Below are 27,571 nucleotides of genomic sequence, written 5' to 3' on the forward strand. Positions count from 1 at the left end.
TGGACTCATTATGGTGTTTGGTCAGTTTTATTCCATCGTCTCAATCTGTAGGGTAATAGAGATTCATTGCCAAGGCTTTGGAAAATCTAGGCAAAGAGTGAGCGCTTTCACCATTGGAAGAGATCTTGGATGTAGAGGAAATGCCGAAGGACAGGAAAGAGAGTTGGATAATCAAATAGAATAAACAAAAGGGAGGCAAGTTAAACTGTGGGAACTATTGAGGAATAAAGCTTTTGAAGTTGTATTCAAGATACTAAAAAGAATAATAGAAGGAAGGATTAGAGAGTTGGTAGGTATACATGAGAAGCAGTTTGATTTTATGAAAAGAAGAGTGCAGTGGTTGCTATTTTTATAGTAAGACAAATTCAAGAGAAATATCTAGAAGGAAACAGAAAAGTTTACATGTGTTTTGTGGATCTTGAAAAAGCATGACAGGGTACTAAGAAGGTTAGTCTACTGGTGTATAAGAAAGAGAGGCATGCTGGAGAAGTTGGAAGGTTAGGGAGAATGATGTATGAGAGGGGCAAGAACCATTGTAGATATAAATTTTTGGAGCCAGAGGCATTTGCTGTGGAGGTTGGCCTCTATTGGGGATCAGCTCTGAGTCCTTTCTTGTTCCTTGTCCTCTTAGACACTTTGAGGTTTGAATTAAGGAACACCAAAGAATTTTGGGAACTGATGTTTACGGATGATTTATATATTATAGCGAACGCTGAAGAAGAACTGTAGGAAAGGTTTTTAGCATGGAAAAGAATCCTAGAAAGGAAAGGATTGAAGGTGAACTTTGAAAAGACTGAGATAATGATTAGCAGTAAAGGACATGAAGAAGTAAAGAGAAAAATGAGGTTAAATACTTAGAATAAATGATAACAGAGGAGGGAGGTACTGAGAAAGCATTGAGAATGAAAGAAGTATGGCAAAAAGGGAGAGAAGTCATAAAGGTGCAAAATGAAGGTTTATAACATGGTTATCATGGCCTGCTATTAAATTCAACCAGAACTTCAGTTGTTAAGAGAAAAGAGGATTGATTGTTGGAAGGAACCGAGATGAGGATGGCGAGATAGATTGCTGGAATGTCACTACTGGAAAGGAGGGAGAGTCAAGATGTAAGAATGTGTGGTATATGTATTGTAAAGGAGAAGGCTTGGGAAGCTCATCTGAGATACTATGGCCATGTAAAAAGAAGTGAGGTGATGGAACCAATGAAGAAAGCTAAGAACAAACCAGTGATGGAGGGGATGAATGTGGGGTTCCAGCACATAGGATGGATGTATGGGGTGAGGAGGGATATGGGTGTAGTGGGACTTGAGGAAGAAGGTGCAAGGAATAGAAATAGATGGAAAAAGTTTACTCAAGTGGCCGACCCTGTTATACAGTGGGACTATCAAGGTTGAAAGGTGACAACTTAAGATAAAAACTTGCAAATTATTTTATCATCATAACTCCATATGATCTGGAAGTTAATGTGATATTTTTCAGTCTGAACTGTTAACCATAAAATGCATTATACATGAAACTGATTCATGTGCACATGCACTTGGAAACACAAATTAAATCTTGAATAAAGATTTTATTTTAAAGTGTACAGTATCATGTTTTTAATGTGTTTTCTTTTCAACTTCTTAAAAATAAATTTGTTCCAACACAGAGACTTACCTCGAACTACTTTCTTAGGAGGTATCTGGAATCTCCTCTCAACCGACCAGAGTTTTGTGTAGTCTACCCTACTTCCGTTTTCTGTGGGGACTAACTTAGGCGTAAGGAGAACGTGCCCTGAGGGTAGTCCTGAGCTAGGTCGGCGTTAGCTTGGGTCTCGCTCGTCAGTAAGTTCCTGGATGGTACAAAAGGTCTTCAAGGGCAGTAAGGCACTCGGGGAAGGTAGGGAGGGCCATTACCCGAAAGTAGTTCTCGGTAAGTATGTTCTCTGGTCGCGTCGTGATACCATCCCGTCGCTCTCCATTCTCTTGCGATCCTTTGTGTCCCCGACTCGTGTGTCCCATGCGGTTCCCGCGTGGTATCTCTGTGCTTTCCCTTGTGTTCTCGCGTGTTCGCGTGATTCCCTTGTGCTTCCCCAAGTGTATTCCTTATCCTTTCCCTTCGTTCCTGTGTCTTATGGTTTTTTTGTTGTGATGGAGCAGACCCGCCGTTGTCCTGGGCCTAGAGCCGGGAAGTCGTCTGGAGCGTTCCTATCCAAGCCGGAGGTTGACCCACATTCCCTTTGCTCTTCCTGTAAGGGTAGTGTGTGCTCGCCGATGGATACGTGCCCAGAGTGTGTTAGTTGGAATGAGATCCAGTGGGTTCGTTTTAGCACGAATAAAAAAAATCCTCTAAATGGTCCCCCAGGAAGGCGAGCATCTCTTCGCCATTGCCGTCGCCAGGTGGGAGGTCTGACGAGGTTTCTGTTCCTTCTTCCCCTACCCAGGGTAGGGGACGAGGTAAGTCCGTTGCGGGGAAGGTGCCGATGGCTCTTCCCCAAGAGTCTGATATTCATGATGTGGGGGTTGCTGAATCTTCACAGGCTAGTGGGGGGCCTGTAAGTGCTTTGTCTGGGGGTCTTGGGGACTCTGCCCTTATGATTGGGGGCCATGTCTCCTCCGATGACCCCATGTGGAGTAATACTGTTCCTGTCTCTTCGCCCGCGTCTTGGGCCTGCGTTTCAGGTACCTCAGCAGTTGTTGGCGTCCAGGATAGGTTGGACTCGACGGTAGGGGAGCCCTTCGGGTGGAAGCTCCGGAAAACCCCAGGTAGGTCCCCGTTGAGGATGGAGGATGGCCTAGATTCCTGGTTCCCCAGCGGGGTGCGGCCGACCTCCCTTCCAGCCCCTCTGTCGGTGGTTCCTGACTCGTTTTTGCAACCTTCGACCTCTGGGACTCAACAGTTCACGAAGACCTCCGTTGCCCCCGAGCCCGCCCGTCGGTCGGGTTATGCAGTATCGTCGGGGTCTTCGGAGGCCGGCTCATCGGTCTCTTCGGAGGGTGAAGTGAGGAGGAGGGAGAGATCTAGGAGCAGGCACTCCCGTTCGGGGTCACTTTCAAGGTATAGCAGAAGACATTCCAGGTCCCCGAGGAGGATGTACAGGAGGAGTAAGTCCCCCAATGGTGAATGGGTCTTCGTTCCCCGCAGGAGGGTCGAGGACTTCGACGAGTTTCCGCGTTCTCCGAGTCGCCGGCCCAGAGACGGTTCTCCACGCAGGCCCTCTGCCAGGCATAAGTATGACCCTCGCAAGGAACAGAGCGAGAAGACCTCTTCAGGTAGGCGTAAGGCCGCGAAGCTTCCGGCTCAACCCGCCCAGGGGGGGAGTCGCGGTTTCGGACGGGCAGCCTAGTCGGGTCAGCACAGTTGACTCGGCCCTTGGATTCGCAGGGACAGCTTCCTCCGTTGGGCCAGCCCACGGAAGTCTCGCCCTCTTTGCCCAAAGACGCATTACGGACGGTAGTCCTCGCCGACATGGCGATTCCCGTCCCAACACCCAGGTCTAGTGCGGAGGTTCCCGTCGGCACAGACTGTTACCACCACAGGGAGGTGCTCGTCGAGTCCGAGCCACAGCTACAGGTGGGGGTGCCCGTCGGCCCGTCACCTCGGCCTCAGACGGAGGGTGTTACTGGCGACAGTGAAGGTTCCCCAACCGAGGACTCGGCATATCGGAGGGTGATAGGTCTTATACGGAGGCATCACCGGAACGAGGAACCTGTTCCCGCCGACGAGGATGCCTGGCGTTCCAGCCTTAATCGACTGATGGAGGCTCCCGTGCAGCAGAAACCCTCCCTGGCGCTACCTGTGGCCAGGGATTTGGTCCTGGGCTGCGCCCACATGGACAAGGTTGTGGCGGGCAATGCCGAAGCCCCCAAGTCCCAGAGTTCCTCAAAGTTACTCCAGGGACTCAGGTCCCAGAGTAGGTTTTATGTACCAGAAGGGCAGCGACCGGGAGCCTGCAAAATGGAGTCTTCCCTTGAAGTGTTGAGTCAGGGTGCCCCGGAGGACAGAGCCGCATCAGCCCCGATTTGTTTTTCACAGTCGGAGGCTTCGATGATGGAGGAGATGTCCAAGGGCTTAGTCCACGTCGCCTCCTGGTTGGACTGGTGGGCCTCCACTCTGGTAGGTGTTCAAGCCACCTACGACTTGACAGACCCTGCGAACCAAGACTTCCTGAAGGAACTCATCATCTCCGGGGGAAAGACCTTAAAGTTCCTGACTTTCCAGTCTCTTGCCCTGTCAGCCAACTGGGTGCTTAGGAAAAGGGATACGGTCTTGGCCAAGCTTTCTTGGAAAATCCCTGACAGAGAGGCAAGGGCTTTGAGGAGCCTGCCTGTGAGGGGTGACTCCCTGTTTCTGTTGAAACAGCTGGAGGAGGTCATGGAAAAGGTCTTGAAAAGGAAGGAAGTGGGTGCACCCAGACCCCACTCCGTGAGGAGGCCCACTTACAGGAGGACGACATCGGATGGCCCCTCTACTTCTCATGCCTCTCAGCCAGACGAGGAGAGACGCTCCATCTACCTCTTGGGCTCAACCACCGCAGCCCCCCCATAGAGGAGCCCCAGCAGCGTCTGCCTCTTTTAGGACGGCCTACTCAGCCTCCAGGAGAGGGTGTTTAGGCCGCTCCTCCAGAAGGAGATAGAGTGGGAGGCCCCCTACTCCTGCCCAAGCCTCAGGTTGGGGGATGCCTCAGACATTTTTGGCAAGCATGGAGGGCCCACGGTGTGGAGCCTTGGACAGTATCCGTACTGAAGGAAGGGTACAGACTCCCGTTCCTAACAGAACCTCCACCTTGGATCCCAGCCAGTCTGACGGAGTGGCTAGCACCCAAGGACCCCTTGAAGAGGGTGGCCCCTCAAGAGGAAGTTTCCACTATGATGGAGAAAGGTGCGGTGGAAGTGGTCCTACATCCGGGCCCAGGCTTCTACAGTTGTCTTTTTCTGGTGGAGAAAGCGACAGGGGGTTGGAGACCAGTGATAGATCTGTCAGCCCTCAACAAGTTTGTTTGCAAGACGGACTTCAAAATGGACACCCCGAAGTCGGTCTTGCAGTCCTTGAGGGAAGGGGACTACATGATGTCCATAGACCTCAAGGATGCATACTTTCAAATCCCGATCCACCCCTCAAGCAGGAAGTTTCTCCGGGTGAAGTGGGGTTCCCAGATCCTGCAGTTCAAGACCCTCTGCTTCGGTTTGTCAACAGCTCCCCAGGTATTCACGAGAGTCTTCACGACAGTTTCTATGTGGGCTCACGAGCGGGGTATTCGCCTCATTCGATACCTGGACGACTGGTTACTCCTTTCCTCCTTTGAAGGAGCAAGCAGTAAAACTAATTCAATTCTGCAAGGATCTGGGTATCACGATCAACCTGGAGAAATCGAATCTGTCTCCCTTCACCAGGATGACCTACTTGGGGATGATGCTGGACTCCCGACTAGTGAGGGCCTTTCCGTCGGAGGAACGGTTGAACAATCTGGAACGGATCCTCCTGCCTTTCCTTTCGAGGCAACCCAGGAGAGCCAAAGACTGGCAAAGGTTAATAGGGCACCTAGTGTCATTGGAGAAACTCGTTCCCCAAGGGAGGCTCAGACTCAGGAGCATCCAATGGAACCTGAAGGGGCTCTGGAACCAAGTGGACTCGCCCTACAAATTAATTCTCGTCCTGCCGTAGACAATACACTCCCTGGAGTGGTGGCTATGTCGGTCGAATACCCTCAAGGGGATGCCCTTCGCAACCGAGCCTCCCGAGATGCTTCTGTTCAGACGCCTCCAAAGAGGGGTGGGAGGCACATCTCAACGAGACAATGAGAGGAACTTGGACGAACGAGGAGAAAGGTCAGCACATCAACGTCCTAGAGATGTTGGCAGTCCGAGAAGCTTGCCTACAGTTCGTAGATCTTCTGAGGGGAAACACTGGCGTTGATGTGCGACAACGCCACTGTAGTAGCGTACAGTGATCCCTCGCTACTTCGCGGTTCGACTATCGCGGATTCACCACTTCGCTGATTTTTTTCATAACGGATGTATATCGCGGATTTTCCGGAAATTTTGAAAATACCGCGATGTGACCGATGGTGCGAGATTGGAGAAAGTAAGGAAAATTGAATCATGATTGATTTTCAATATACAGTAAATGAAACTTTGACGAGCAACAAAGATATCATTTGTTAGAGAGATAGAGAGAGGTAAGGAATGGGAGGTAGTGAAAAGTAGCCCACAGAGAGAGAGAGAGAGAGAGAGAGAGAGAGAGAGAGTGTGTGTGTGTGTGTGTGTGTGTGTGTGTGTGTGTGTGTGTGTGTGTGTGTGTTGTTTTAAATGTAATAAACAAAAAAATTTGATATGTTATAACACATTGGTGCTTATGTAATATCAACTGTATAGACGGTTTGAATAAGTTAAGAAATGGTATAAACGATACTTTGTTAGTGCACTGTATTCGTACGCTCTCAAGAGCGGCAGCTAGACCTCAGCTGATCTGATCACAGCCAAAAGTAAAACAAAAACAAGTCAACAATACTCGATTTTTAAAACACACCCGAAATTTAAAAACAAAAGCACACGCTTTCTTAATGTGCAATTAACTATTTAAAGAGTAGTAATTTTCTAGAATAAAATGATGTTTCCCAAAAAATAGTGGTTTGCTGATGAAATCGGATGCCGTATTTTTAGCAACGATTGAAATGGATGTAAACTCGGCATAATTTTTTCGTTTCTTATTTAATTGACACTAAGAAAACTAATTTTAGTTTCTTCATCCATATGTAAGTATTGTATAACACGAAGAGAGAGAGAGAGAGAGAGAGAGAGAGAGAGAGAGAGAGAGAGAGAGAGAGAGAGAGAGAGAGAGAGAGAGAGAGAGAGATGAATCAGCTGTTGTAATTGAATGCCGTGTTTTTGTTTCGTGAGAATTTCATCGCCATGACTATAACAACAACATACTGTACTGAACTTTACAGTATTATACAGACTACTGTAATATGATAAAATAAAATATTTGTAATAACCTATTTTATATGAAATGGGGCTATTTTTTGTTTAAAATTTACATTTACGTACGTAAAACAATCTCTCTCTCTCTCTCTCTCTCTCTCTCTCTCTCTCTCTCTCTCTCTCTCTCTCTCTCTCTCTCTCTCTCTCTCTCTCTCTCGTAAATTGTTTTCCTGCTTTGCTACGTATGTATGATTTTATGTAGTTACGGTAAATAATATTTGTAATAACATTTTCTAAAAGCTTTTACTGTAATATCATTATTTATCACTTTCATCATGCGCGTTAAATGCCTTCATTTGTTTATTACGATCGAAGATGGAGCGTACTTTATGACGCCGCCGTTTCAGGCGGCGTCATAAAGAAAAACATTTCATTTGGAAGTCCTAAGAAAAATTAAGTAAAACATTGGTACTGTAATAACAAAATCAACATACTGTATAATCAATATAATCGATGCAAAAACTAACCTATACACAGATGTGTACAGTAAATGCGTTTGTTTCTTCATTATGATCAGAGATAAACGTAAACAAAACATTGGTTGCCATTTTATATCGTGCTTTTTGGCGTGGTTAGGGAACGCATGATATAAAATCGCCTTTAATATTTGTGCCTGTTTTAGTTTAGGGTACTGTAGTACATGCATTAAGTGTTCTGTACATTAAAGGGTAGTTTGTTAACAGTACTACGTACAAGGGAAGGTTTTAAAAGTCTGAATATACATGTTAAATAAATAGGTAAATATGGTGTCACTACTTCGCTGATTTTCACCTATCGCGGTCGGGTCTGGAACCTACCTACCGCGATAAACGAGGGATCACTGTACTTAAAGAAACACGGAGGTCTAAAATCGAAGGAGTTGTGCGATCTTGCTTTGGAGATACTGGATTGGGCCGAGTCGGAACAGATCGTGATTTCAGCAAGGTTCATTCCAGGCAAAAAGAACTTCCTAGCCGACGGCCTCAGCAGGATAGGACAAGTAGTGGGAACAGAGCGGTCCCTCCTCCCAGAAGTAGCCAGACTCATCATTCAAAAATGGGGCTCGCCGGTGATGGATCTCTTTACAACCAGACTGAACGCACAACTCCCCGTATTTTGTTCTCCTGTCCCAGACCCAAAGGCGGCGTTGGAAGATGCTTTTCAACACAAATGGGACAACCTCGACGTGTACGCTTTTCCCCCCTTCGCATTGATCAAGCAAGTGCTCAACAGAGTACGGGCGTCTCGAAACTTAAAGATGACTTTGGTAGCGCCCTGGTGGCCGGAGAGGGAGTGGTTCGCGGATCTAAGGGACCTGGCATGTCTTCCCCCTTGGCCTCTGCCCGACAAGCCAGATCTTCTACGGCAGCCACACTTCCAAAGGTTCCACGACAATTCTCAGTCTCTTCGCCTTCACGCCTGGAGACTATCAAGCGGCTCCTGAGGAAGGAAGGGTATTCAACAGGTACTGCAGAAAAGATGTCACGTTATCTGAGACGGTCTTCAGCAGCGGTCTTCCAAGCAAAATGGGCTACTTTTACGAAATGGTGTGCCTCAAAGAACATCAAGCCTCTCAAAGCCTCGGTCCCTGATATCGAGGATTTTCTAGTGCATCTCAGAGACGAAGTGGGCATGTCAATTCCGGCCATCAAAGGAGTCCATGCAGCCTTGGGCCAAGTCTTCCTTCTGAAGGGCATTGATCTGGGCGCCTCTAGGCACATATCTATGCTCATCAGGAGCTTCGAACAAGCTTTCCCTCCGCAGGCCTCCAGGGTGCCGCAGTGGGACGTGGCAAGGGTATTGAAAATGTTAAGTGGTCCGCCGTTCGAACCCCTGAAGGACATAGTGGACAGGGATCTCACTCTTAAGATGGTCTTCTTGTTGGCCTTGGCCTTTGCTAAGAGAGTAGGAGAGATCCATGGGTTGTCTTACGACATCTCTCATTCGAAGGGGTGGAGGGAGATCTCCCTCAAGTTTGTCCCTTCTTTCGTGGCAAAGACACAGAATCCAGCGGTCTGGGACCCTAAGTTCGAGGGCTTTTCAATGCCGGCTATTCCTAGGACAGGGAATCCAGAAGATTTGAAGTTGTACCCCGTCCGTGCCGTGAGAAAATACCTTGAGAGGACTGCCCATCTCCGCCCTGGTATCAAAAATCTTTTTGTCTCTACAGGTGTTAAGAAAAAGCAGGTACAGTGAACCCTCGCTACTTCGCGGTTCGACAATCGCAGATTCACCACTTCGCGGGGCTTTCCCATAACCCATATATATATACATATCGCGGATTTTCCGGAAAATTCGAAAATACCGCGAAATCTGAAGACCCCCAAATACGATATTTTGTTACCTGTAATTCCATTAATACTGTAATTAGTAATATCTGTTCTTACTGATTGTTCATTGCATTACATATGATATATAATTCGGCACAGAAAGAAATAAAACACAAAAAGAGAATGTGATCATACGATAATTCAGTACTGTATACAGTACGTAGTAAAATTAAATCGAACATGAAACGCAAATCAGATGCAGTCATACCATATTAGAATGGTGTGTACTGTAATGGATGTGCTTTTTTTCCATGAATCTTTTGTATGTATACGTACGTAGTACAGTACTGCATCCAATAATATTCTTTGTTGCAAAAATCACATTTCGAATAAGCGTACGAGAGAGAGAGAGAGAGAGAGAGAGAGAGAGAGAGAGAGAGAGAGAGAGAGAGAGAGAGAGAGAGAGAGAGAGGCGTAAAATAGCGTACGTAAAGCTGTATTATTATTATTGTTATTATTATTATTATTGTTGTTGTTGTTAATAAAATTATTATTGTTATTATTATCATTATTATTATTATTATTACTGTACAGTATTATTATCATTATTTATTATTATTACGGTATTGTACTTAATCTACGTACGTTCGGTATGCGCGGGGCATCTTCTATGAGTAGGTAACCAACGCATCATAGTACTGTAAGACGGGTTGTGATTGGTTCAAGCGCTGATAGATGACGAATCAGAACTCAAGTTTTGTTATCTAGCCTGTGATTGGTGTTTTGCCCGCATCTCCTACCCGCAGCATCAAAGTTCTCGCGGGGCTGGATCGTCCACTCTCTGTTACCGCGTATCGCTGAGTAGACGTTCTTAAGTGTGTGAATCTGTGCTGTGTGCGACTTTTTTAAGTTGAACTTTTTGTTACTGTAATGGCTCCCAAGCGTTCTGCTTCTCTTAAGGCTGGTAGTGAGCCTAAACGCCACCGAAGGATGATGACGATAGCTGAGAAGGTTACGCTTCTCGACATGTTAAAAGATGGTAGAAGTTACGCGGCCGCCGGCCGCCATTTTGGCATCAACGAATCTACTGTTCGCTATATCAAGAAGGACGAGGCGAACATTAGAAAGACGGCTGCAATCACCTTTAGCAGATCAGCGAAGCGATTCGTTACAACGCGTAATAAAACGATCGTACGCATGGAAGGTGCTTTAGCTGTGTGGATTGCCGACTGCCGGAAGAAGAACATAGCGTTGGATACGAACACCATCCAAACAAAGGCTTTGAGCTTATATGAGAATTTTGCTGCAAAGGAACCTAAAGACGACGACGGCAACCATGCTGAAGATGATGATGATGCAGATGATCCTCAACCAGGGACATCCACTGATTCCCAGCCTCAGAAACGTTTTTCCGCAAGCAAAGGATGGTTCGCGAAGTTTCAGAAACGCTTCGCCCTGAAAAGCGTTTCCCTGCATGGGGAGTCTGCTTCCGCTGACACTGCCGCTGCTGAAACTTACGTGAACCAGACGTTCAAGAATATTATCGCCGAAGGTGGATACAAGCCGGAACAAGTCTTTAATATGGATGAGACTGGCTTGTTTTGGAAGAGAATGCCGTCGCGAACTTTCCTGTTCAAAGAGGAAGCCAAAGCCTCTGGCTTTAAAGCATTCAAGGATCGCGTTACCCTCGTGATGTGTGGCAATGCTGCTGGATTTTTGTTAAAGCCGGGGCTTATTTATAAGTCGAAAAATCCTCGCGCTTTGAAAAATAAAAATAAGAATCTCCTTCCCGTGTACTGGATGCATAATCAAAAAGCATGGATTACGAAGATGCTGACCTCCAACTGGTTCCATCAGTGTTTTATCCCGCAAGTCAGCAAATATCTCTTAGAGAAGGGCTTGCCATTCAAGATCCTTCTCCTTATGGATAACGCTGGTGGACACGCAACTGACCTGTCGCATGAGGGCATTCAGGTTGAGTTCCTGCCACCCAACACCACGTCATTAATTCAACCGATGGACCAGGGGCTTATCAGGGCGTTCAAGGCCTTCTACACGAAGAATACCTTGGCGGACCTCGTTGCGTGTGTGGATGCTGCCCAAGATGACGAGGATGAAGATTTTAACTTGAAGGCGTACTGGCGGCAGTACACCATAGCCACGTGCCTGCAGAATATTCAGAAGGCACTTCAAGAGATGAAACCTGCAACCGTGAATGCGACCTGGAAGAAGTTGTGGCCCGATATTGTTTACGACGACAAGGGATTTACTCCGTCGGAAATCCAACACTCTGCAATACGGAAATCTGTGCAGTTGGCTGCCATAATTGGAGGTGACGGGTTTGGCGACATGACGACTGAAGACGTCGACGAGTTGTTGGACTGCCATTCCCAGCCCCTAACTGACGCAGACCTCGAAGACCTGACGAAATCGGCAAGTGAGGAAGAGAGTGATACCCAGGAAGAGACCCAAGAAAATGTCAAAGAAACGGGCTTAACATTAGAACGGCTTGCCAAGGCCTGCAACCATGCGAAGGAGTTGAAAGAAATGTTGCAAGAGTGGGACGAGGATATGGTTCGCTCGATGCAATTCTGCAACAAGATCGATGAAGACATGACTCCCTACAAAATGCTCTTGGATCGAAAAAAGAAGCAGCGGCAACAACTTCCGATCACAATGTTCTTCCAGCCTCGCAAAAAAGAGCCAGTTCCTCCTGCTAGTACGCCTTCGGAAGAAATTGAAGAAGTTTCCCAGGAAGAAGTTGAAGAGGTGTCCCAGGAAAAGACACCTCCGTCTGAAGAGACGTAAAATACTATCATTGGCTGCACAGTAGAACACATCATCAGCTTCATCATCATCATTTCTACTGTGCAGCAAATTCATCGCCATCACCATTCAAGTTGGAGTGTTCCTCGTCATAAGTAAGAGAAAACATCTCCGCCATAGTCGAGACGTTGAGGCTCCGGCTAAACCTAGACCAGGACTCGAACTCGAGTCGGATTAAGGTTTCAGGTAGTCTTGGGAGGCGTTCACTGAATTGCGTCGATGCACAGTCAGCGGATAGCTTACCAGAAGTGAATGTCGATTGAATGTTAAGCCAACATTCATTATCTGATGGGAACAGCAGAGATGTAGGATCTGTCTCCCGGAGTTGTGGCAAAGGCTTATCTTCGGTCACTGCCTGAAGGGCTAATTCAACCATTTTGGTGACGCAAGGAGTGGGGGTCTGTTCGTCCACAAGAAACATGGTGTAAGTACTCTTGTGGGGGGTCAGCATGGTGTTTGTACAACCCCACTCATTTAAGGTTCTAACCCAAACAGACTGAGCCTGTTCCTTCGGAAAGATAACGGTCTCTTTAGGGACCTTATCTAGCCGGACAAGAGCCTCTTCCGTAAGCCGGGCGAAGACGGGGAAAGGAAATTGAAGGCCGGGAGGGAAGAACTCAAAATCTTCAATGGGCCTGGTCCCAAAACCCTCGATGGTCAACATTCCGTCCGTGAAAGGACAGTGGAGCGCCATTTTCCACGGGTTGTTCTTCGTGAAGGGTGGAAGTTTTGAGGCGTCCGGGATGAGGAACTGCTGTTGTTGAGGCAGTCCACCTTCCAGGGTATCTAGTCTTCTGGTGACGGCAGAAAGTATAGAACTAATCTGCTCTGTAACGACCCTCGACAACATATTCGTGAGGGCCACCGGGTCGAAGTTGGTCGTGGTAATTAAGGGGGATGACTGCACTCCCGGGTCCTGAGACATAGGGGCAGTGCTAGTCGAGCCACTAGGAGCTCCGGGGAGGGGAGCCTTCTTGGGCTTCGATGATCCAGGTAGTTTAGGATTCTTACGAGTCCTCACTAAAGGTCTTTTCTGAGATTTGACCTTGGGAGGAACTGAGAGCGATCTCGGGGAGGATTCGTGGTTCCCTTCAAAACCAAGAAAGGAAGAATTATTAGAAGTTGAAGAAAAAGAGGGGCTAAGAAGAGAGGTCTTAGCGCCAGACCCACCTGCCTCACTTACCACCTTACCTGTGTCTGGTTCGTCTAAAACCATGGGCTCTATGTCTAAGGTCAGAGCCGTAACATTGTCTTCAATGGGGTCCGGGTCGTCAGGGATGTCTGTATCCTGGACGAGATTGAGTTCTACGGTTTCCGCAATGTCAGCAATTATAGGAGCCGCCACTTGCCTAGGCACTGCTGCCGAAGATTTTGCGTTCGGGTAGATAAGACTACAATAATCTTCTGAGAGGACGTAGGGCTTCCTGGCCTTTACGTTACGGGCGAAGCCGCCTACCCACAATTTCAAAGTGGCTCTTGCTGAAGTTTTAACCGCCTGGGAACTCTGAAAGGACGGGGATAAGGTTAGCAAACCCGAGGGACAAAATGATGCATGAACCCGAAGATTCATAACAGAAGTCAATGAGTATGTATCATATTGATGCCGCCCAGTGAAGGGAGTGTAAATACAAAAATGACTGAAAGAGGCTCACCGAATCTGAAGCGAGGGTGGAGATAAGGTCATAACAGATAAGGCAGTTGTCAGGGTGCCATACCACAATATCGTCCATCTGGATCTCACAGTCCGCGTGGGACCGACAGACAGCATGTCCGCAAGGCTGGTGAAGGACGGCCGCGCAGGCTGTCATCCGGCAACGGACCACCTGTAAAAGGAATAGTCCATGAGCATCTACTAGTTTCTCTATAAGGGGTCCCGGAGGGTCCGGGACCTGCCAGTTAATAAAAATAAATGTATAGCCTTAGACTAAACATGCAGAGAACTGAGACTATTCCAAGAGCAATCCGGCAGAGCCGGGTATGAAAAAGGATGCAAAAAAACAGTGATGAATATATAATCATAACTAGTTCCGGGGCCCCCGGGGCCGGGGAACAGGGTTGGTAAGTAAATTTAAAGTAAACTTAAAGTAACTTAAAGTAAACTTAAAGTACCTAAGATACATCCTTAAAGTACATAAATAGAGAACGCCAATTATGATCTGAAACTAATGTCTGTAATGAATAGGGCTCCCGGAGGGAGGATATTAATCAAAACCGTGTCAGTGTCAACCAATCTTGTAGTTAAGAGCCCGGCGGCTCCGATGTCTGATGACGGGAGGGTACAACGGGAGAGCGCGGGGGGAGCCAATGGAACCCCCCTACCTTACCGGAGGTACCGGGACTAAGGTAATGATTCATGTAGAATATAATATAATGATATGGGATATAATAAGTCCTATACGGACGATAATAGCAGGAGGTACCGTAGGTGGGGACACTCCTAATATAAGTGCTCATTCTAACAACCGTAGCTAAAAGCAAGGTTACACCAAGGTGCAGTTATACCGACTAATCACGTGTGATAGTCCCCGGTGGTCCCGGCCTTCCCCCTCCCCGACCGATGGCCAATCGGGGCGACGGGAGGGGGGAGACGAAACCGCCCGGTATGAATGAATGAGACTAAGTCATACCCCGTTGGTATACTCAGTCCTCAATATGTCGGAACGTTGATGGAAGACTGAGGTACAAGCATACTTGACCCGTAAATCATAACCAACAACCATCGAGTGAGAGGAAGGGTGTACACTGAAGGGGGGGGATGGAATAGCCTCCCCAACCTGTTGGGGGGGGTAATGGTACCGGGGAATCGCCAGTGCGCAGTGGTAGACAGGGCTACCAACTGGAGATCCCCTCAATCATGACATGAAAATCCCAAAAATATGATCATAACGGAGTAAAGCAATAAATATAATATCAATGCACAAATACATAAAAATAATTAATGAATTAAAAGCGAAATCACGTAAGTAAGGTTAGGCATGCAGAAAAAATATGGCGAGAGAGGGACTCGGGCGAGTGGTAAGGGAGGAGCATGACGCCATCAGGAGATGGAAAGCAGGGGTACCAACCTAGTTACTGAAGCGGTAGATCGAACAGTAAAAACAACAAAATACGCGAGAGTCCCACTCGAACCAAACGTAAAACTAGGTGGAGCGTAATAAAACAAAAGGTTTTACTAATAATAAGTGAGATGGTCGATATTAAAGCTCCTAGAACTAGCGAAACAATCTCAATGATGACGCTATCCACCAACATGCACGAATGCAGGCATAACATAACCTACTCCTGATGAAACGCTAACACCGATATCATAGGATAACATAAAATAAATGCTATATGAAAGCATAAAGTCGGTGTACTATATGAATATAAGGAAAAAACTCCTAAAGGTTCGAACGAATATTAAAGACGGACGAACTAACGAGACAAAGGGCAGAGGCGAAAGTAAGAACGGGGACGCCTCTCATATAAAAACACTTCTCAATAATAAAAACAAAGATTACACTGCCCAATCTCGCTAAAACTCATGGATAAGGTACTTAACTTCGATGGGGTATCTTGGGAATCGGCCATCGAGAGAAAGTTGATGATAAATCCAATGGAAAACACGAGAAAAAAATACGTTGGACTTCTATGAATCAGGTGCTTGAAAGGAGTGATGGGCAAGCGTGGGTTGAGTTAGTAGTACTGGTCTGCGAGGCAGGGGAGGTTGAACTGCACCTCACTATTGAGGGATTTCGAAGAGGAGAAGTCTAAATGGTACGAGACCTCTGGTATTTCGCCCCAGTCTATACCGACACCATTAGGTGAGCGAGCTAGTTCAACCTAGCATTCCTTTACATTTTTCTCTGGTAATATTAGCAGTTATATTCCTTTGAAATGGTGCATAAGGATCATTTCACTGGGCGGCACAGGGATTGAGCCCAGAAATAGATTTTTCCTTCGTCAAAATCCCTTTTGTGCCTGTTTTATAGTTTAGTACTGTACGTACTGTATGCATTAAGTTAAAGGGAAGGTTTTAAAAGTCTACATGTTGTAACCTATCATATTTTTTTTGTTTAAAATTTACATTTACGTACGTAAAACAATCTCTCTCTCTCTCTCTCTCTCTCTCTCTCTCTCTCTCTCTCTCTCTCTCTCTCGTAAATTGTTTTCCTGCTTTGCTACGTACAATACTGTACTGTATAATTTATATTTGTAAGGTAACATATTTTGTAAATGCTTTTACTGTAAATATTGTATGTACTGTATCATTATTTATCACTATCATCATGCGCGTTAAATGCCTTGTTTGTTCTGAGCGTGGTTGTTTACTGAGCGTACACGCCGTCGTTTCAGGCGGCGTCATAAAGAAAAACATTTCATTTGGAAGTCCTAAGAAAAATACGTAAACTAAAACATTGGTAATAAAAAAAATCAACATACAGTACTGTATAATCAATATAATCGATGCAAAAACTAACCTATACATATATGTGTACTGTACACTAAATGAGTTTTTTCAATATCAAACTTACCCGATGATCATATAGCTGCATCCCTGCTGCCCGACAGAAAAAACCTACGGGAGGAATACGCCAGCGATCGCTATACAGGTGGGGGTGTACATCAACAGCGCCATCTGTCAAGTAGGTACTCAAGTACTCGATGTCAACAACGAACCAATTTTCCCTCTGTCGTGCCACAGGCAAGACCTACTAAATACGCCGTCCCTAACTGGATTTGTTTTCACAACGATTTGGTGAAGTACTCTATTCCAGTTTTGAGCTTTCGCTATGCAGAGGTTTTATCTTCATTTCAAAACTTGAACTCGTTTTGGATAGATTTAATTATGGTGACGAAGAGAGTATGGACTCTCTTTCACTTTTAAATGGCCGACCCTTCCCTTAGACGGAAGTGTTGGTGACGAAGAGAGTATGGACTCTCTTTCACTTTTAAATGGCCTACCCTTCCCTTAGACGGAAGTGTGTTTAGGTTTTTGGTAATTTTGCTTAACAAGTTATAGATCTATTTATTTTATATCTCTCCGCCTTTATAGGCCTCTTCGTTTAACTTTCCATTTATTATAAACTTATAAAAAATTAATTTTTATATTTGTTTTTATGCGACCTTTCCTAATAGTAGGCGGTCCTTACTTGGAACCGAAGTTAATTAACATTGAGCCCGTCATATCGTATTTTCCTTTTAAGAATTTATACTTTTAATGTTTTTGAAAGAATTTCTTTGATAGTCTCGTACTGTTTTCAAAGATGAACTAACGTTTAGTTTAGTCTCCGCAGTTGTTGACGTTCAGAACGTTCAACATGCGCTCTATCGTTACGATAGAGAGAGAGTATTTCACGGTTTCACGTTGCAGTAAGAGTAAACCGATTCTAGCGTTTCGTTCATTCTTTCTTAGCTTAAATGGTTTTAATTCTAATAAAGGAACTTTTTATTTGGGAAACCTTTCAGTTTTTTCCTTTAGCAAATAATATGTTTTAACGATATATAATTGGGCTCTTCTCTCAGGTTCTAAGTCAAGAGAGAAGAGAGAGAGATAGAGACGGAGGGAGAGAGAGGAGAATAAACGTTTCGTTCAAGCGGGTAACGTTGTTCTCGTTTTTTACTCTTCTCCCTAGTCGCTGTAGGGGAAGAAGGTAAAACGTTTCTAGAGTTTTATTCTTGTTCCCAGGCTTTATGCGGTTAGAGATTTTAAACGTAGTTTATTTGATCTAGTGTTTAGTCTCTTTTCCAGCCACTGAATTCTTTATCTTTCATTATGTTTTTCTGTTGCATTGTAAAACTGTTTTCGCAATTACTACCTTTTAATGAAGGATAGGATTGCGTATTTCAGGTACAAATCACTTAAAGTTTCGATTTCAGTGAAATAAGTGCAAACAGAAAATCAAAAGTGATAAAGTGATATGCGCAAAGTGTTACAGTGTTGCGTTCGAGGGTTCGTCTGTTCGTGCCAGTTGTTCACCTAGTCCGATACCTCTTACAAGCTCCCAAGCCCAGGGGAGAAGTAATGTCGAAGGACTTATGGGTTCCACAGGCCTTGATCGACGAACAGACGTTTCCCTCGGTGGTTTCGGGTGTATCTACACACGTTGCCGACGTGATCGCCCCACCCACATTAAGACGAGAGAGCCCATTTATTCCTCGTCTGCGGAAGAGGTTTCTCGCAGAAACCATGGACCAAATCTTGCAGCTTTAAGTGCAAGTCGGTCCCTTCCGCGCAAGTCCAACGGCCTAGGTGTAGCCACTGGGTCAGTTCGGACTCGCTGCAGTCATCCGACGACTGCACACCTCCCAAGAGAGGCAAGGTGGTACCGCAACAGGCAGTAACTCCGTCTGTTGCCGCACCAGCTGTTTTAGACCCTCAGTCACAACGGACAGTGGCTCCGTTTGTTGCCGTCTTTGGTAGACCCTAGTGGTCCATGCTGCAGACTATGCAGTCTCAGCTTGCTTCCTTCATGCAGGAGTATCGTGCTGAGAAGGTTGACACTGCACCTGTTAACCTACAACCTGCCACGGTTGTGCGCTCAGCAGATACTGCGGCTGCCAGCTCCCACACTCCACCTGTGAGAGCTCCACCACCGATGCGCAGTCGACCCTGCCAGACGCATGTTCATGCTGCACCCTCCGTTGACATGCGTGAGCTACCGCATCAGCAGTGGGAAGGTGCTGTCAAGCTGCCGTGTTTTGACACAATGCGGCATGCTCCGCAACCCACGGCAGTCCCTCCCACGCACCAGCACTCCGCTTTTGTTGTTGCCAGCTCCCACACTCCGACTGCGGAGAAGGTTGACGATGCACCCGTTGGCCTACAGCCTACCACGGTTGTGCGCCCGGCATGGCTGCCTGCTCCCACACTCTTGTTGTGAGAGCTCCTCCACCCATGCGCAGTCGACCCTGCCAGACGTATGCTGACTCCCACAGACACACGGAGCACTCCGTTGCCGTGCGTGAGCTACCACAAGCTGCCGTGTTTTGACACGGTGTGTCAGCCTCCGCAACACACTGTGGTTACCGCCACTCGCCCGCAGCAAACTAGTCAGTCAGGAGTTGAGGCTTCCCCACACAGCTTTGGTTGTTGCCAACTCACAGACTGTCAAACAGTTACATGACGTTGCCTTCTGGTCTGCTACTATACACCAGTGCTGTATGTCCTCACGCTCCTGTTGTGGTTGACAGTTCAGTTTTTGACAGTTCACAGACTGTCAAGCAGTTTCATAACGTTGCCTTCTGGTCTGCTGCTTATGCACCAGTGAAACCCTCACTGAGATAACCTAGCTTTTCTCGGACATGGTTCCTGTAGATGAGAAAGTGCTGTTCTCCCTCCTTCTGATATTCCCTTGAGGACTCTGTCATTTGGAGAGGAGCCTTAAGCTGCTTAGCCTCCTATGGACTTTAATTAAAGCATAACATGCTTCCAGGGAGGGTAAATGGTTCCGCTTCAGTCGCTAACCCCGTCTGTTGCCACACCTGCTCCCATAGACCTTGGGCTTTGTTGCTAGACATGCAATCCAAGCTTAGTCCTTGATAGAGGATTTTTTACGGAGAAGAACCTTCTTGCCAACAACCTTCCTTCCGGTTGGTTGTACGCCCTGTTGACGCTGAGATATCCTACTCACGTCCGCCAGTTGAGATGGTTCCTCCTCCGGTGCGACCCAGTGTGGGTTGCCAGTCGCACGTTGACGTTAAGCGACTCTCGGAGGTGGTTGTGGACGTTCAGTGTGTCACTAGGAAGACGTTCAACAACCAGCAGAGGTGACTTGTTGTGATGCAGTGCGGCAACCTCAGCAACCCGATAAGGGGTTGTCTGCACAACCCAGACAGTCTAGACAGTTTCGGGTTGTCGCTGTACTTCCTCGCTTCCCCATGGTTGACAGTTCACAGACTGTGCAGCAGTACCATGATCTTGTGTCCGGCTCCGTCACGCATCCACCAGTGCGACCGGATTCAGCGAGTCAGACGTTGCCCACTCCGTTGCCGTTTCCTCATCAGTTTCGGATGAGGAACCCTCTGATGAGGACATGGCTGAACAAGACGATCAACCCCCCAGCCCTGCTATCCATGCAGAAGATGCTGAAGAAGGAACACGGCCCTGTCAGGCTGTGGATGAGTCTGGTTAAGACACTGTCATCCGTGATTCAATTGGTGTCACTTGGAAGACTACACCTCCGTCCTCTTCGGTTTCATCTAGCTCTTCAATGGAAAAGGACAAGACGCTAGAAGCGGTCTCGATCCCGGTTTCCGGAAGATAAGTCTGGTATGACTGGATGAAAGGACTTTATCAACCTTTGATAGGGTCTTCCCCTGACTGTTCAGACTCCCAACCACGTTCTCTTCTCAGACGCATCGGACGTAGGCTGGGGTGCGACCCTAGGCGGTAGGGAATGCTCGGGATTATGGAACTCGAGTCAAAGGACAATGCATTTCAACTGCAAGAAGCTTCTGGCAGTACGTCTGACCTGGAAAAGCTTCAGGTCTCTCCTTCAAGGCAAGTAGTGGAGGTGAACACGGTCAACTCCCTGCTTTGATGTACTTCTCCTAGCAAGGAGGTACCTACTCTCTGACATGGTACGAGTTCGCAAGTGACCTCCTCTCCTGTTCAACAGGTCTAGACTTTTCACTAGTTACAAGTTTCTTCCAAGGCAACTTGAATGTCTTAGCAGATTGTCTCAGTAGGAAGGGACAATAATTCCAACATATTGGACCCTCCACAAGGATGTATGCAAGAGACTTTGGGTCACCTGGGGCCAGCCAACCATAGATCTCTTCGCAACCTCGATGTCCAAGAGGCTCTCAATACTTTGCTCACCTATCCCGTACCCAGCAGTAGTTCTTTTAGATGCCTTTCTACTTGATTGGTCTCATCTAGATCTATATGCATTCCCTCCGTTCTAGTTTGTCAACAAGGTACTGCAGAAGTTCGCCTCTCACGAAGGGACAAGTGGACGCTAATTGCTTCCCTCTGGCCCGCGAGAGAATAACTTACCGAGGTACTTCGATGGCTAGTAGACGTTCCCAGAACTCTTCCCCTAAGGGTGGACCTGCTACGTCTGCCACGCGTAAAGAAGGTACTCCAAGGCCTCCACGCTCTTCGTCTCACTGCCTTCAGAGTATTGAAAGACACTCGAGAACTAGAGGTTTTTCGAAGGAGGCAACCAGAGTGATTGCTAGAGCAAGAGGAACATCCACCCTTAGAGTCTACCAATCGAAGTGGGAAATCTTTCGAAACTGGTGCAAGTCAGTATCTGTATCCTCGACCAGTACCTCTGTAACTCAAATAGCTGACTTCCTCTTATATCTGAGGAAAGAGCTATCTCTTTCAGCTCCCACTATCAAGGGTTACAGAAGCATGTTGGCATCAGTCTTCCGTCACAGAGGCTTAGATCTTTCCAACAATAAAGATCTACAGGACCTCCTTAAGTCTTTTGAGACCACGAAGGAGCGTCGTTTGGTTACACCTGGTTGGAATTTAGACGTGGTTCTAAGATTCCTTATGTTAGACAGGTTCGAACCACTTCAATCAGCCTCCCTGAAAGATCTCACCTTTAAGACTCTTTTCCTGATATGCTTAACCACAGCTAAAAGAGTCAGTGAGATTCATGCCTTCAGCAAGAACATCGGATTCTCATCTGAAACGGCTACATGTTCTACATCTTGGTTTTCTAGCCAAACACGAGCTGCCTTCTCGGCCTTGACCAATATCGTTCGATATTCCAAACTTATCGTATGGTTGGAAATGAACTAAAAAGAGTATTATGTCCTGTAAGAGCTCTTAAGTTCTATTTTAAAACCTTTACGAGGCCCGTCTGAAGCTTTATGGTGTTCAGTTAAGAATTCATCTTTGCCTATGTCAGAGAATTCTTTATCCTTTTTTTTATCAGATTGTTAATACGAGAAGCTCATTCCATTCTGAATGAGGAAGACCAAGCTTGGCTGAAGGTAAAGACACACGAAGTTAGAGCTGTCACAACTTCCGTGGCCTTTAAACAAAATAGATCTCTGCAAAATATATTCGACGCAACCTATTGGAAAAGCAAATCAGTGTTCGCGTCTTTTATCTTAAGAATGTCCAGTCTCTTTACGAGAACTGCTACACTCTGGGACCATTCGTAGCAACGAGTGCAGTAGTGGTGGGGGCTCCACCACTACAATTCCCTAATTCCAGAACCTTTTTAATCTTTCTCTTGAAATATTCTTGGGTTGTCCGGAAGGCTAAGAAGCCTTTCACATCCTACTTGATTTGGCGGGTGGTCAAAATCATTTCTTGAGAAGCGCCTAGATTAAAGGTTTTGATGAGGACCTTTAGTATGGGTTGCAACTCTTCATACTTCAGCTCCTAGGAGTCGCTCAGCATCCTATGAGGATCGCGAGGCTCAGTAAGGAAGACGTACTTAAAAAGGCTGAGTAATTGTTCAAGTCGTCTTCCTTACCAGGTACTTATTTATTTTATGCTTGTTATTTTGAATAACTGCTAAAATAAAATACGGAATACTTAGCTCATAATGTCAACTTGTTATGCTGGTCTCTACCCACCCCCCTGGGTGTGAATCAGCTATATGATCATCGGGTAAGTTTGATATTGAAAAATGTTATTTTCCTTAGTAAAATAAATTTTTGAATATACTTACCCGATGATCATAAATTAAAGGACCCACCCTTCCTCCCCAATAGAGAACCAGTGGGACAGAGGAGAAAATTGGTTCGTTGTTGACATCGAGTACTTGAGTACCTACTTGACAGATGGCGCTGTTGATGTACACCCCCACCTGTATAGCGATCGCTGGCGTATTCCTCCCGTAGGTTTTTTCTGTCGGGCAGCAGGGATGCAGCTATATGATCATCGGGTAAGTATATTCAAAAATTTATTTTACTAAGGAAAATAACATTGTTTCTTCATTATGATCAGAGATGAACGTAAACAAAACATTGGTTGCCATTTTTTATCGTGCTTTTTAGGTGTTTAGGAAACGCATGATATAAAATCGCCTTTAATATTTGTGCCTGTTTTAGTTTAGGGTGCTGTAGTACATGCATTAAGTGTTCTGTACATTAAAGGGTGGTTTGTTAACAGTACTACGTACAAGGGAAGGTTTTAAAAGTCCGAATATACATGTTAAATAAATAGGTAAATATAATGTCACTACTTCGCGGATTTTCACCTATCGCGCCCGCGTCTGGAACCTATCTACCGTGATAAACGAGGGTTCACTGTATCTAAGAATACCATCTCCTTTTGGCTGAGACGGGTTATTGTCAGGGCCTATAATGATGAGGGACTGCCCCTGCCAAGTAATCCCAGGCCCCATGACATTAGGGGTCTAAGTACTTCTCTGGCTTTTGAGAGGAACATGGCGGTGGGCCAGATCCTTAGAGCAGGCACCTGGTCGAACCAGTCGACCTTCACAACGCATTACCTCAAGGATTGCTCGAGGAGGTCTTTAGACGGTTTCTCTATTGGGACAGTCCTCTCCGAGCTCCAAGCGATTTAACGGTGAAGCCTCAGGTACAATCGTGGATAGCAAAACCAAGAGACACAGGTTCGTTCCCTTTCACCCTTGTCCCTTTTTTCCTTCCCCTGCTCGGAGATAACCCCGCACACAACCCGAAGAAGACACGTCTCTACAACTTCGCCACAGGACTCAGCGTCATGGAATTTTTTAAAGGGTAAGTACTTAGACACTAACATGAGCTCTTTGTGTAGTTTTCCCTACGTTTTGTTTTCCGTATATATTTTGCAACCTAGTTCACATCTAGTAGTTCTCGGTAAGTATGTTAGGAAAAATACAAATTACTTAAAATTTGTGATATTTTTGAGTTTGAGATCCCTCTCTCCTCAAGTACTAACCCACTTGCCTTTTCATTTCTAGTCAAAGTTAGAAGAATTATTCAATCATCTATTCTTCAAACTGCATTATTTTCCCTTAAATTTATTCCCATTTAATATGGTCAAATTAAAATTATTTGTGTCCCATTCAAGTGAAGTGAGCAAGTTGCTGTCTTCGTGGTGGTTGAGTTACAGACTTTTGCTTTTCATTCATTTTTGTGTGTGTCTTCCATTTCAGCCCTCTTATTTATATAGATTTACCTGGCTCAGGTTAAAACTTCACAAACAAATGCCTAATCTAAGACTGACAAAAGGCTATGGAGTGGTTTTATTATGCCATATTGCTTTAAAATGAGAGAAATAACAGTTTTCAACGGAGGAGCTCAGATTTGAACCAATTAAATCATAAGAGTTGGTTCATGCAATATTTTCAATAATACTAAAAGCCTGTATTAGTTTAAGGCCTTTTTAATCTAATAGCAGTAAAACATTCATCTGAACACAATTGTACTAATTATCCAAAGATTATTTGTGTAACTCAAGACTATAACTAGTACAACTGAAAGTGTTCATGAAGTAAAGACCACTTGGTTCCCTTACTAACAAATCTTCCGTTATTTATTTGGATATTCTTTCGCCGAAGCTGGAAGGTAGCCGTTAAACTTGAAGTGCGAGGTGGCAACCCTGGCTAACTGCTAGAGCGGGTAGGGTGGGGGTGGATGGGGGGACCCACCCACCTCTATATATACTCTCACAGCTGTGACCTACATCACTTTTTCTTTTGGCTCGGTAGAGAGTGGACGGGTCCTTTCTCTCCTGAGGCTGTCATTGGACATTTTTCATCTCTCTTTTCAGGTGTGCTTGCTTCTTTGGATCGCCTTCATGCGTGCTTGTCCTGGGCACGAGGGTGCTGCGTCGGTACCTTCATGTCATCACTGGATACCGACCCGCACTCTCTCTGTCCTTCGTGTAGAGGGTATCGTTGCGAGCAGGGTTCGCTCTGTGCAGATTGTAGGGAGTGGCTTGCCTCCCAATGGGAGAAATTTGGACAGCACAGAAAGAATAAGGCTAAGCGCGATCTTTCTCCCTCAGCTGCGAGGAAAGTGCGTACGCTTCTTCTCGCACCCCCAAATTTCTCTCTGAAGCTCCTCGTTCATGCTCTTCCGAGGGACAATCAAGCATGATTGCAGACCGTCTAACTCCTTGCGAACCCCAGGGTACTAGGGCGGTAATTGCTTCCTCTAGAAGAGTAACTTCACCTCCAGCTGCTAGGGAGCCATTTTCCCTTGCAGATGTTTTGCAGGTATAGCCAATTTTAGGGGTTTCTGCGCCCCCTACGAAGTAAGAACTGGTTTGTTGTCTTCAGCGCGGTGCCTGGAAGGACCCCTCTCCAGAGCCTTCAACATCTATCGCTTTGGAGGTTTGCGAAGTCTACCTGTCGCCCTCTCCTGGACCTTCCACGCGCGGACGAGGCGATCGCTCGCTCCTCCAACAGACTCCTGCAGGTGTCGATTCCACTCGCCATCCTGGTACTTCGTCGTCCCGTAACCTCCAGCCTTCTATTTCTTCCCACAGGAACCCTTCGGCTGTAAGAGATGATCTTCCAGAGACCAGTGCTCCTTCCACCAGCAGTGCACGTGGACGAGCTTCTGCACCTCCTTGTCTTTCGGGACTCTCTTCTCCTAATCGTCGTTCGCGACGATCTGAAGATCATCAGGATCATAGGTCATCATGATCCGAATGCTCTTTGTCTAGAAGGTGTTCTTGCTCTAGAGCTCCACGCTCACGAAACCATCGGTCTCAATGCTCTCCTTGGAGGCTTTCCTCTTCATGAGGAGAAGTCTCACGATCGCGCTCTGCACGATCAAGAGCATCCCAGTCTAGACCTAGGTCCAGACACTTGCGTTCTAGATCTCGACAATATAGATCACAAGGACGATGTTCGCGCTCGCAAGGACAAAGCTCCCGTCCACGAGGGCGACGTTGTAGTGCTTTTCGAAAAACGTTGGAATGCCAGAGATCTGGGCAAAAAGTAAGCAATCAAGAATGAACTGGGCACTGGGCACCACCCCTTGATTTTATACTGAACAAGGAGACTCGGCTAGAACCTCAAATTTCCTCTATTACCTTTTTCTTGGGTTCCCCATCTCTCTCCACAGGGCTATCCACAAAGTCTTAAATGAGAGGAGAAGTATACTTTCTTGGTAAGATATTTTTTAAGCTCAAGTCAACTTTACAAACATTAGGAGAGAAAAATGATATTAAAAGCAAGTAAATAATCTCTAAATTGGTGGCTGAGAAGGGGACAAAATTATGTAGGAGAAAGATATGCTTAGAATGGTTTATGAAAATCGAAAGTGTGTATTTCAAAATTAAATCAAAGATAATTATAAACAAACTGAAAAAATATCACGGTCGGGTCAAAGCATAATACCACATACTGTATATATCAGTACAACCAAAGACCAACACAACATTATATATATTTGGGCCAAACTCAAATGCAGTTTGAATAAGCGTGATTTAAGATCAAAGGTATTATAAGACCAGGTTACACATCTGACCTGTCTCTACATTCTCACCTTTATATCAGAAAGACAAAAAAAAATGTGTAATATATAAAGAAGAGGCTTATTATCCTCAGTGCTATATGCAAAAGGAAAGGCCAAATATCACATTCAGCACAGCAACTTCCCAAGGCCATGTTACAGAAATTACATATTACAGCGCACTAATGAATGCCACAGTGTGCACACTACTGTTGCCTGGGTGGTCCAACAATCTCACCAAGCAATACCACCGCTACAATAAACATCCAGATGCAAAAGTTATCAGCAGCCAACCCCAGCAGCTACAATCAAGACACAGTTCCCAGCTGGTGGCACAAGAAAACTTGTAGCTTAATGGAGTCACCAACATAGTGTGTTTATTTTTTTTCTTCACTCAAGTGTCCACTACTTCACCTGCTAAATAAACAAGGCTTTCTCCATGCTGAGCAATGCCTATAGCAAGAACTACTCTGTGTGATGAGAATCTTGCAAGGCCCAGCCACATCGGCTGGGTCTTCTACTCTTAGGGGCTAAGACTGATGTTCAAAGAGCCCCCGTCCGGCAACAAGGCCCGGGTAATCTAAAATGAACAAAACGAAGCACAATATCCTAAGAATCCCTCACAGTAAATCATTTCTTGCCCTCACCTAGCACCCATCTCGATCTCGTGCTGAGCTGCCTCCTTCTTCTTACTTTTATATGGGTAACCTTCCTTTTTCTCCTGTTAAGGCAAGGGAAACCAGGATTAAGAGGCAGAAGAGAAGTATGAGAGGTGTAATCCCACCTCATGCCGATATAATCCACCCTAGGACGATAAGGGATATTGGCTCGCCCATGGAGATATCTGCTCATCCCTTCAACCCTCAAGAAATTGAGGTAGTGCCTCCGGACCAACGTCCGATTTCTTTACTTTCACCTGAGGAAGAGCCTTCGGCTCCCACTGTCAAAGCTTCGGCTGCCAGTGTCCCTAAACCCTCGCAAGTTCCTCCTCCTAACACCGTGGAGGAATATCCTGTACGAAGACAGTCTGAGGACACTAAAACCTAACCAAAGAATGCTGCAGCATGGGAAGCTCGTTTGGCCGAGGTACACAGAAGGTTCCCTGTGGCGAGTCCCTTGATTGATACCGTTGATGACCCTGACCTACCCCAAGCTCTGGACGTGAAC

General features: G+C 46.0%; 1 protein-coding gene across 1 annotated transcript in view; it reads left to right on the forward strand.

Annotated features, from left to right (window-relative positions):
* Positions 1–27,571, forward strand: part of LOC137624246 (uncharacterized) — a 128,131-nt gene that overhangs the window by 76,410 nt on the left and 24,150 nt on the right. The window lies entirely within an intron of this gene.

Source organism: Palaemon carinicauda, chromosome 31 (assembly GCF_036898095.1).
Source record: "Palaemon carinicauda isolate YSFRI2023 chromosome 31, ASM3689809v2, whole genome shotgun sequence".
In the NCBI taxonomy this organism is placed as follows: Eukaryota; Metazoa; Arthropoda; class Malacostraca; order Decapoda; family Palaemonidae; genus Palaemon; species Palaemon carinicauda.